Below are 12,514 nucleotides of genomic sequence, written 5' to 3'. Positions count from 1 at the left end.
AAGTAGTAGAAATTCAAAGTGCATAAAATCACAGTCACAACAGTAGAAAGCAGTTTAAATAATGCAGCAATCCTTCAGCAATTCCCAGCATAGAAGGGTGCAGGCTACACTCTCCTGCCACATGAGTCTAGACCACAAAACCTTCCTAATATGAAACAAGTGTCCACAGTCACTATGGCCTTGGGCTGAGGAAGGATGAAGGGCCAGCCTTGTAAAATCTGATCTGAGTTAATCACCACAAGAGATAATTTTTGCATGCTTAAGTTATTCTGACTTGGGTGGACAGAGGTTGGTGTAAAATAGGCCATTGGGTCGCTAGGGTCCTTAGAAGAATTCTCATATGATATCTTGCTAACGGAACCAAAACTATCACAGCAGACATTGACCCTAATGCTTGCAGAATCAGTCAAGCTGACAGTGAAGAATTTTGAATCATATTTTTTGACTTGAAATCAAATAGTCTGCACTCTTGGTTAAGCAAGGGGAGCTGTTACTGATCCCTAACTGAACACAGCTCCTATGAACTCTAGTACTTCAGATGGTTCTAGTTGGGATTTCTTGTGACTAAGGGCAATTCCCAGGTGAAAGTACAGTTGGAGTTCATAATCTTGTGCTTTTATCAGTAGATGCCTGGTCGGAGTGGTTATAAGCCAATTACCCATGTAAGGAAATGGGTCTACTTCAGAATGTCGACCGTTCAGAATGCCGACTTTCATATGGCTGACACCATATGCTCGACATTCCGAAAGACCAAAATCCGGAAATAGCACCATTTACCTACCTGTAAACACAGTAAAACTGTGTTATGCAGGAGGGCAAGCCCCCCTGCACCCCCTGCTACTTAAATATTCTCACTCCGAGATCGCACTACAGTGCAGGAAAGGGGAATCTCCCAGTCTCGCACTGTAGCGGGATCTCTGCTATCATTTGTCAGCCTTTTAAACGTTCGCTCATATGGTGTCGGCCATATGAGTTTTGAACATTTGAAAGTTCGAACAAATGAATGGCTCCCAAGGAAACACCCTAAATCCCCTCAGTCTCAAGTGAGCTGCCACTACTGCCATGCATTTGAACACCCTGGGGGCAGGGTGAGGCCAAAGGGCAGAGCTCATAATTGGTAATGATTGGCTTCCAGCTGGAAGTGTAGATATCTTCTGGATCATCTGTGCATTTTTACGTGATAGCATGTGTCCTGAAGATCTGCTGTGCACATCCAGTCGTCCTGGTGAAGGAAAGGCAAAGCTGACTGAACTATGTCCATCTGTAACTTTGTGTACTGAACTGATTTGTTCAGAATGCTAAGACCTATAATTGGTCTCCATTCCCCTGTTTTCTTTGGGATTAAAAAGAATCTTTTTTCCCAATAAACATCTTTATTAAATTATCACATATGACATAGGCAATGTTACATTCACATAAATGAAAAACAAACACTGACAATACTTTAGTTGCAAACATTGCACATCACAGACACCACTGAAACAACTGTAGTTGGAAACATTATACATCACTTAAAATCTATCCAGTAATTATCAGTTAAGCATCATATGGCTCATTCAAATCCTGCCTCATAACCTCATTCCTTCTCTGCATATATTGTTCCCATAATTCCCATTCTTTTCCTATATAGTTTGCTCCTTCCCTTTTCTAAAGATCCCAATTCCAGTTGTTTTATCTCCGTTACTACATTCACTACTTCTAATATAGTTGGTCTAGACTTTGATTGCCATTTTCTAGTAACCGTTTTTGCCACCATAATTAGACTCAGCAAGGTTTTTCTGTGTGTAGTTAATTCCGATTCTGTATCATACCTCAAAAAAATCATCTCCCCAGTCAATCCAATCCACTCACACAGCATCTCTGACACAGCGAACTAAAAAGAATCTTGAGTAGTTCCGGATTCTTTCCTCTTGGATGACTCCTTTTTCTAGCAGCTTTTTTATTTCTTGTGCTGCTTCTTTCCTCTGACGGGCTGGGTGAAACATCAGGACTTTTGTTTATCATTGAGGGGGTGGGTAGGAAAAAGGGTATTATATAACCTCTGAAAATAATACTCTGCACCCATGTATCTTTTGTAATCTCTAGCCTGGTTCTCTGGTACAGGGATAGAGGACTCCTGACTGTGTCCAGAGGGGGAGAATCGGCATCCTTTCAAGAGCACTGGTAGGATCTGTCAGAGACTGTGTCCCTAGATATTACAGTTGTGTAAAATCTTACCATAAAAGTAGATGTCCTTCTCTTCAGTATTGCAATATCCATTATATTAGGGATCCCCTGCCAAGGGTGGACTGACATCCGGCCAGTATACCAAAGACTTAGGTTGCTTTAAGGTATGCAGTGTGCCACACACATGCTCCTCATGGAGCATTTCTCCCTGGGCCTCCGCTGAAAATTGGCTTAGTTCCAAGTTGGACTTTCCCAGTTAACAAATGTTAAATAAATAAAAATTAAATAAATAAATGTAGCATGGGGCATAAAGGTGGTGTCAGGATATACCATCCTCAGACCGAACAGCCCCAGTAGGAACACCATTCCAAGAAAAAAAAAGAGGAAACCTGTAAAGCCGGAAGACAAATGGACAGCGGGAGGAAGTGAATACTGCAACAATGAAGAGAAGGACATCTACAGTTATGGTACAATTTTACACAACTGTACTATGTCCTTCCATTTCACTGTTGCAATATTCATTACATTAAAGAGAGTGCCAAAGCTCAGGAAGAAACTTGTGAGGAGGCAGAGCCATCTAGGAAGCCATAAAGGATGGCCCTAGCAAAACCACCTCAAGCTCTGGAGATTCCATCCAACTTGTAGTGCTTGAGGAAACGTTGTCTTGAATATGTCATTGATTGCTAATGTTTGCCATATGGTTATCAGAGAGCTGATGACAATTGATCAATCATAGTTTAATATTTTTAGGAATATTTTTTTTATTACTGTTTAAAATGAAGTTGGTTTTGGCTTTTAGTATGAGAGTTATGTTTATGGCTAGTAAGAACTTTAGTCTATTTTCCAAGATGGGTTTGGATGTGTAGCCCCCTGGCGACATTTGCTCTGATTGGATGTGGTTTTTAAGGGAACTGAATGATTGGCTAATCAATTGTTAATGTGTAGTCCCTTGGATCCATCTATTTTGAACGGATGTTATTTCCAAAGGAACCAAACGAAATTGGTAGTGTTTAGTGGTTGGTATTTTTCCCTGGGAGACCAATGGTGAGTTTGTTCATAATGAACGTTCATTTGCATAAGCTACGTTGACTGGATTTTGGTATATAGCTCTGAAAGATTACAGCATTATGATTTGCTTGTTACTTTTGTATATACTGAACATTTTTTTACTTTTGATTATGTAAGTTTTTGGTACATTGCTGGGAAGGTTTCTATCACTAGAAAGTGCTTAGTTTACTTGAGGAGATTGGGTTTGTAAAAATTATCTGGCTATTTTTGTGATGATTGGCCAATATATCTTGGGGACTGACCGATTGGTCATGTAGTTGGTACTGGCAAGTGGCTGGCTGCTCATTCTAGTAAACCTATAGTGAGCACTTTACATGTTATTCATTTACATAAATCACGATAATTGGCATACGGCCTTTGTCATCCACTATGCGAAAAGGCCCCTTTCTTTGATTTTAAATTTGTATTCTATAGTAATAATGGTTTTAGTTTTATAGTTTAACATGTATTGAAAGATAGTTACTAGGGATATATTATTATTACTATTGTGTAATGATTCGCAGTCACACGTTCTGATGTAGAAGTCATTCATTTGTGTCCCTATTGGCTGGGATCCTTTAAGAAATAGTATGATTGGTCATATATTTGACATTGACTATTGGTTGGTTTCTTTCACGGAGAGACCTATAGTGAGTTCTCCTATACTGCTTATTTGTTTAAACCTTATGATTGGTTACAGGAAACACCGTTGCTTATTAATCGCTTAATTAACTTTATCGCCCTATGCCTCGTTGCAGAAACCACTGAATTTTGTCTTTATGGCTCTGTTACGATGAGTTATAAATTCACTAAAAGGTTTTACTTATATACCATACACACTCTATGAATTTTATTATAATTTTGTCAAGCCTTATGTGTGTATATGGGAAGAGTCAATGGCAATTGGACGTTATGTCATCATTGCCGTAGCCATATCTCTGATTATGTATTGGCTTACTTCTTTTGTTTTTATGGCTTTGTCATGATGATACATATAAAAACTTTTCTGAAAGGTTCCAGCTATGCACTAAACACACTTATGCCCTATGAGTCCAACAACATTTTGTTGACTCCTGTACAAGTATATGGAAGGACTCAATGAGATTTAGAAGTACTGCCATCATTGCTGTAGCCCTACCTTTCATTAGGCATTGGCTCACTATTTTTTAAGTGATTTATCATTGGATCTTGCTAGATGAATACTTAAGTTATTAGAAAATGTTTTTTATTGGTCATTTTGTTTTAATGATGAATGTGATTGGCTGTTATTTTATTTTTAAATGGCTTAGATTATTGCATTTTTACGATCTGATGAAGGCTGATATAGCAGAAAGCGCTCATTGCTTCTTTTGTTTTTTATTGAATAAAGAGTTTTTTTACTTAAGCATTTGTCTCGTTAAGGGTTTCAATGAACGGAAATTAAGCCTTGGTGTTTAGTCGAAGATTTTGCTTTGTTTCTTCAGTTTTTGTTCTTTGGCAAACTTCAGCAGTGTCAACAGAGTTTTTTTCTTTTAACTTGTAGTGCTTGGTAAAAGAATGCACAGAAGTCTAGGTACCTGCTTCAAAAAAGTACAGTTGTGTGCACTTACCATAAATGTAGATGTTTCAAGTGTATTCACTGTTGCAGTCCTCACATATGGGGTTATCCGGCTCCCGGTAGCCCTCAGTCGGCCCGAATACCAGAGTCCTTGGTATATGACGTTGGCTGCCGCCGGTTGTAAAACTGATGTCAGTCACCCTGTCCTCATGAAACACCAAAAACAGAAGGGCAAGCCATAAAGGCTTGAAGCTCAGACACCCGTCTGGCAGAAGTAAGGCTAACAAAAGTACAATCTTCCAAGAGGAATGTTGCAAGGAAGCTGAAACTGCAGGCTAAAAAAGGAGCCTGGGTCAATATTTCTAAACCAAAATTAGGATCTCAGGGAGGAGGATCTGTCCTCCTGGGAGGCCTAATATGAAGGATGCCTTTAAGGAATTGCTTAGCTTCAAATCGAGATGCAAAAGGAGGAAATAAAGGCAGACAATCATAGACAGCTGATAAGTGGGCCTTAACGAAAGAATAAGCCAACCCATCATTCAGCAATTTACACAGATAAGAGAGAACCAAAGGAACATCCACAGAAAGTGGATCCTGGTTAAGAGAAAGACACCAAACAGAAAACTTCCTCCATTTAGATAAGTAGGATTTCTTAGTATTGGGTTTCCTGGCCTCCTGCAGGACCCAAAGAATGTCCTCAGAAAAAAAGGTATCTGTAGGGGATCAAAATGTCATCACCTACAGTATCAGTTAAGAGTGGACAGGCGAGGATGGATGAGATACCCTGTCCTGTGTGAGTAGATCCACCCTGTGATACAACTTGTGATGACTACCCTTGGATAAATGCAGAAGTAGAGAGAAGCAATGCTGTCTTGGCCAAAAGGGAATCACCAACAAGATTTTGGAAGTATCCTGTTGAATTTTGAACAGGACTTTTTGAATGAGGGGAAGGGGAGGGAAAGCATAAAGAAACATCCCCTTCCGAACAAAAGATAGGGCCATCCACCTTCCAAACCAGAGTACCTGAGACTCTGGCACAAACTAGAGGAAGTTATTTGTTTAGAGGGGAGTCAAAACGACCTATATGAGGAGTACCCCACTAGCGGACAATGTTCAAAAACACATCCCTTGACGCATCCATTCATGTGATTGAGTTAAGGACCTGCTCAGAGTATCTGCCACAGTATTTTGATCTGAGGGAATATAAATTGCCCGAAGAGTCACCTGATACGGGACAGCAAAATCACACATGAGGTGTGCCAACTGGCAAAGACCCCCCCCCCCTTTGTTTACATACCAGATCACTGTGGTATTGTCTGTAAATACCTTGAGAAGTCCTGGGGAGAAAACAGGATGAAAAGCCTGAAGCTCCAGCAAAAGAGCTCTCCTCTCTTCTACACCTATGCAATCTTTCTGTTGAAGAAGCGACCACACCCCCTACACCTTTAGTGAGACAAAAGCTGCTCCCCATCCCATGTCTGAAGCGCTTGTGAACAGATTCTGAGAGGGAAGAGGGGGATGAAAAGGGAGCCCAGGATTTAGAGACAACTGCTGGATCCACCAATGAAGTTCCTTCTTGAGACAAGGTAGAAGAGGAACTACAAATTCTAGGGAATGCACATGTTGAAGTGAAACTGACTTCAGAAATCACCAAAACTTTCTCATGTGGAGTTTGGCCAGAGGGAGCATAGGAATGCTGGATGCCATAAACCCCAGAGTTCTCAGAAATTCCCTGGCTGTTAAAAAGGCCAGAGGAAGAAGAGTTTGAAAGAAGGAAATGAGGGTTAAGGCACTGGAAGGAGGCAGGGATGCCAGCATACGCACAGTTTGTATCCTGTGTCCCAGAAAAACATGGTCTTGAGAAGGAGTCAGAAAAGACTTTTTGAAATTTATTGTGAACCCAAGGCTTTGCAGAAGAGAAATGGCAAACTAAAGATTTTTCAACAAGCTCTCTGGAGAGGATGCCTGGAACAGTAGGTTGTCCAAGTAAGGAAATACTTTGATTCACTGAATCCTGCAAAAAGCAATCACAGGAGCGAGGCATTTGGTGAATACCCTTGGGGCATTAGAAAGGCCAAAGGGCAAAGCAGAGAACTGAAAATGCCAGGAAGCAACAGAGGAATGTAAAATCTTCCTGAAAAGGGGATGAATGGAAATATGGAGATAAGCATCCTTGAGGTCCAGAGACACCATATAAGCCTGAGGAAGCAGAAGAGAGAACAAAGTCTGAAAGGACAACATTTGCAAGGAGGGCACCTTCAGAAAGGTGTTTAGATGAGAGAAGTCTAGAACTGGTCTCCAAGTACCTTCTTTCCTGGGCACTAAACATATTCTGGAGTAAAACCCCCACTCCCTTTGGGAAACAGGCACCTCCTGAGTCAAAAGATCCTGAAGCAGCACTGGAAAAGAAACATAGCTGTTCTTAAGGGGGCTGAGGCATACCCATAAAAGGGGAAGGGAGTTCCAGACCATAAAATACCCCAGGTGGATAATGGACAGGACCTAGGAATCCTGAGTAATCTGTAGCCAAGCAGGAAGAGGGAGAGAGAGAGAGACAGAAAGAAAGAGACGAAGAGCAAGAGGAAAGTGGCTGGGAAGAATAAGATAGACAGCACCTGGTTTATCAGGAAAGGGAGATTTCTGAGGTACAGAAGTCTGAGTAGCCTTTTCAGGATGGGCCCACTTGCCATCCTTTTTATCCTAAAGAGGAAGGTGAAATTGCCTACAAACAAAAATTGGCTTACTGGGGTAATTTCTCTGAAATTTAGGCACAGAAGAAACAAACACAAGTTTAAGTTCCTGTAAAGCCTTGCCCTTATTCTGAAGGGACTTAAACATAGCAGCAGCAGCTTCACCAAACAAGTGTTTATTATCAACAGGGGCATCCATCAACTTAGCCTTAATATCATCAGGCAAAGGATGAAGCCGTAGCCAAGAATACCTCCTCATCACTGACCCAAAAACAGCAGTCCTAGAAGAAGCATCTGCTACATTCTAACTATGCTTGATGGAATGACGAGCCACCTGGGAGGAAGTCCCTAACAGGGAAAGGGCAGAGCACTTACCATCAGAGTCTGGAAGATCAGAAAACCTGAAAGGCCTGGGATAGAACAGCCAGCAAACACATGGACATACTGGTCTGATAATTAACAGCCCTAAAAGCCAAGGTAGCCAGAGGTATAAACCTTTTTGCCTACCCATGGTCCTGTTATCTTCATCAGAGGGCAGTAACTTGGGAGCAGGAAGCAACTGATAGAGCTTATCAGAAGCTATAGACACCACTGAGGGATCAGCAGAAGGACACTTGCACCCTATAGACTCTATCAGGTTTCTTCCGAGAAGAGAGTTGAGAGTCTAGAGCCTTAGAAGCACTGAAAAATGCATCCAACGAGGCAGCAAAAACAGATGAAACAGCTGAAGACCTACGAGAATCCATCTGCAGCAACTCATAATACCTTTTTTGTACTGCAAAAACCTGAGCACCATCTCATTTGAATAACTCCATCATCCTGAAGATCGTGTCCCGAAAAGAAATCTCTTCAAAGGGAGTATCAGGACTGGTAGATTCCTCTTCCTCTTATCCATAATCCAATTGAGAGGGGGAATTTGAGAAGAGTAATACAAGGGAATCCTGCTTCTTGGGTCTTTTAAGGGGAGTAGAAGACCAAGAAGGGTTGGAACAGAAACTCCCCGAGGAGGTTTCAGTGCCATCAAAGCACTAAACAAGCCCTGAGTGAAGGCCTGCCATTCACTCTGTGGATCCTTGAGAGCAGGAGTAATATGTTTAATCTTTTTCTTTAATGGTATGTCCACCTTATAAAATTTGGAAGGCTCCGACCAAGGATGACATTCAATTATGGTAGTAGGGACTTCTTCTCTGACTAATATTTGAGGAACACTCCTAGGTCCCTTGGAGATAGTCAGCCATGGTTGCCCCGAATGTCCGAAGTGGATGTCTGCAATGCCTCCTTGAATGTGCTTAAAGTCATATCCCCACCGGCCTCCAACCTGGTCATGGCAGAGGAATCCAATGTTAAAGCTGGGCAAACCTCTAGGCATTCACTCACACTGGGAGAGACATCCGGTGGAGGTTGAACAGCAGAAGATTCCAGCCTAAGCTTCTTGACCTTCTTCTTCACTGACGGCTGTCCCTCTGAGTGGGAAGTTCTCTCCAATGTGTCCTTCACAAGAAATTGAAGACACTGATTTTCAAGATAAAGCAACACAGAAAAGAGCCTACTATGAAGGGTCTTAGGTAAAAAGGCCTGACAGACAGAACAGGACATATAGTCATGCAAGGCGCCAAGGCAAAACAGACACTCTTCATGGCGGTCTTTATGGGAATCTGTTTCCCATGCTAGCATTTACCCTTCTTGGATGACATGAAACCCAAAAAGCAACAATATAAAAGAAAGCTAAGTAAAAACAGAACCCCATTGGGGCACTTATCTGCAACGGCTTGGATAACCAGCAAAAGAATGAATGTTCGGACTGGCGGCAAAGAAGTTCTGAAGACGGTACATCCAGATGTCACCATTATGCCCTACGCTATGTGTGGGATGTATGTGCAATGAATGGTGTACCTTAAAGCAACCTAAGGCTTTGGTATACTGGCCGGACATGAGGCTGCCTTTGGCAGGGGATTCCTAATGTAATGAATATTGCAACAGTGAAATGGTAGGACATCCTTGATTCTGCAGGCCTCCTCTACCATGTGGGTGGCATCTTCCTTTAGAGTTCCCACCTCTGCCCCTGGGGGAACTATCTCTATTTGGATCATGAAAAGGACCCTGGGACTTTCTGAACCACATTTCTGACCACCTCACTGATTAACAGAGAAGGTTCTTTGAGGAGTCAAAAAAACATACACTACTGCAGACATGTTCTTACCATCCTGCTCACACCTGGACAGTGTGTCTTTAACTTTGGGGCCATAGAAAGAACTTCTGTCAAAGGGAGCATTGACGAAGAAGGACTTGATGGGCTCCATGAAATAACACAGGCACATCCAACCATGTCTCCTAATAGAAATGCCTGAACCCACCACCCTTAAGGTGCCTTCAGCTGCATGTGAAATGAGCCTCATGGACGAATTAAAAATAGACTGTATGGCAGCCAACTGCGACGCAACAGAGGTCTCTGCCTCAGGGATAATGGCCCCGGAGAGGGATTTGGAGAGCTCTTTAATTAAATCCCTCAGAAGTCTGGTGAAATGTGTCAGATAATACAGTGACGTAAGTGCAAAAGTCACTAAAGCAAATACACGATTCCCAAATCTGTCCAGCACCCTAGACTCCCTTTTAGGGAGATGAAAAGAGGAACGCTGTTCTGCAAGTTCCTTTTTTGTGGCCGCCACTATGACTATGGCATCTACACTCCCTGGCCTTTTTTTTCTCTATTTTCTTGGGGGGTTGAGTATAGTGTCAGAAAAGGTCATCAGCAGCAAACCTTTCAAAATAAGCTTATACTTATGGTCCACTAAGGCCAGTGGGTTAAAGGCCTTACATATATCACAGGACTCTTAAATGAGCAGGGCCTAAACAGTACAGAGAAGAATCGTGTACATCTGACACAGGAAACCTCTGGCCACAGACCTTACATTTCTTAAATCCTGATGGCTTTTCAACCATTGTGATGAAAAATACTCAATTAACAAGAAAAAAGAAAACTTTTTTTTTTATAGAAAGGAAAGAACAGAAAGAAAGTGAAAAGTTACTAACAATGGTAACTAAACGAGCTTCCACAAAGGGTATAAATTAAGAAAAAGGAATACCAGGCAAATGCAGAAAGGATAAGGGAAGAATATATTATAAAGACTAATATATATATATATATATATATAAATGAAAGATTGAACAGAACAGCCCTTTGTGCGAACTGGAAAGACGAAAATTGTCATTCCAATTTGCACTGAAGTTCGAAAATCAGCAAATCGAAAACCAGATTCACTGATTTTCCAACTTCAATTCAAAGACAAAGCGTAATACAGGGGGGCTGCGCTCCCCTGTATGCCCACACCCCTACTTTATTCTAACTCTGAGGTCGCACTACAGTGGGGAAAGGGTCCACTTCCCAATCCCCATTATAGTGCACCTTGCACCAAAAATGCCGACTCTGCAATGAGCGAATGTTATTGTGCATTCGCTCATTGCACATTCCATGCATTCTGTTTTCGGCTTTCTGAAAACTTGTATTTCATTCATGTGCATTACGCACATGTAAAGGTAAACCATACACATACATATATATATATCTATATATATATATATATATATATATATATATATATATATATATACATATATATATGGTTCCACTTCTAACCATCGAAATTTCAAAACATCGAAGTTCTGATCATCTAAACCAGAACATCGAATTCTGAAACATCGAAGGTTACAAGTGTAACCAAAAAAAAAAAAGAAAAAGTAACAATTGTATGAAAGGGGGCTTTGCCCCCTACTTTAATATTCCAACTCCGAGACCGCACTACAGTGGAGTAAAGGGAAATCCCCCGTTTAGCGCTATATGCAGAAACGCTAAACGAGAGATTTTTCCTACCCTAGTGCCATCATGCAGATGGCACATAGACACACACAGTATATACATATATATATATATATATATATATATATATATATATAAATACACACACACACACACACACACATATATATATATATATATATATATATATATATATATATATATATGAACAAAGACATGCATCTAGATCTGGAGTGTTTCTCCCTGGGCCACCTCTGAAAATTGGCTCCCCACAATGACCAAATCTGGTAATCATGACACCCTCTGCCTATATCATCATCCACAATGACTGTACAATGAGGAAAGGTGGTGGCATTGCTTTATATCTCTCAACTACTGCCACATTTCCCATGCAACAAACCAAAACTAAAATTCACTGCAGAGCTTCTTGTTATTTTCCTGAAAATAAACAAATGTAAACAAATAAGTATTACTTCCTTTACATCCCACCTGGTGACAATACAGCTACACTGGAAGAAATCCTACATTGGATATCCACAACAGTTCCACAAGAAAAATACTACTAGGTGATATCAGTATCAATTGGTTGGACATAACCACTATCTCCCCTACATCTAGCATGAACCTAGATGGCTTAACACAACTAATTAACAGCCCCCCACATTATAGCAAGACATCAAATTCCTTATTAGACTGGATCCTACTAATGGACCCTTGCAAATTCACTACCACAGGTATAATATCAGACTGTCTCTGCGACCATTTCTCAAGCTATAAAATCAGACATCTCACACGTCCACTTAAACAGCATGTTTATAAAACAACTGTCCAAATTCAGCCATGTTTAACCCAGAAATATTCATGACAACCCTGTCTATTACCTGGCGCATACTAAAAATCCTCCCATTAGATGATGGTATAAATGAATTCAGTACAACTTTCCTAAATAGCCTTGCACCTCCTAGAAGGAAGAGATTAAAAACAAATAATGCGATTTAGCTATCCAAAAAGGGCAATGCAGGATAGAGAAAAAGCATAAAATGAATGGCAAAAATCTAAACACCATAATATCTCAAAAAGTTCAGAGTGTTCAGCAACCATTCTAAAAAGCAAATAAATGAAGACAAAAAACTATACTACAACGACTTTCAGAATAATAGTGAACACAACCTTATATCCTGGTCAAAATTCAACACTAACCCCTCTCTCAATAACTCTCCATTCAAAACCAGAATAGAAGTATACTCTAATTTCATTGAC

The 12,514-nt window shown here is 40.8% G+C and overlaps 1 protein-coding gene across 2 annotated transcripts in view; it reads right to left on the bottom strand.

Annotated features, from left to right (window-relative positions):
* Positions 1-12,514, bottom strand: part of SLC25A26 (solute carrier family 25 member 26) — a 2,337,350-nt gene that overhangs the window by 2,143,217 nt on the left and 181,619 nt on the right. The gene's annotated exons all lie outside the window — the stretch shown is intronic.

The sequence above is a fragment of the Protopterus annectens genome, chromosome 7.part0 (genome assembly GCF_019279795.1).
Source record: "Protopterus annectens isolate FY-2018-M chromosome 7.part0, PAN1.0, whole genome shotgun sequence".
NCBI lineage: Eukaryota > Metazoa > Chordata > Ceratodontiformes > Protopteridae > Protopterus > Protopterus annectens.
The sequence above is the reverse complement of the archived record's forward strand: the minus strand, read 5'-3'. Positions and strand labels throughout refer to the sequence as shown.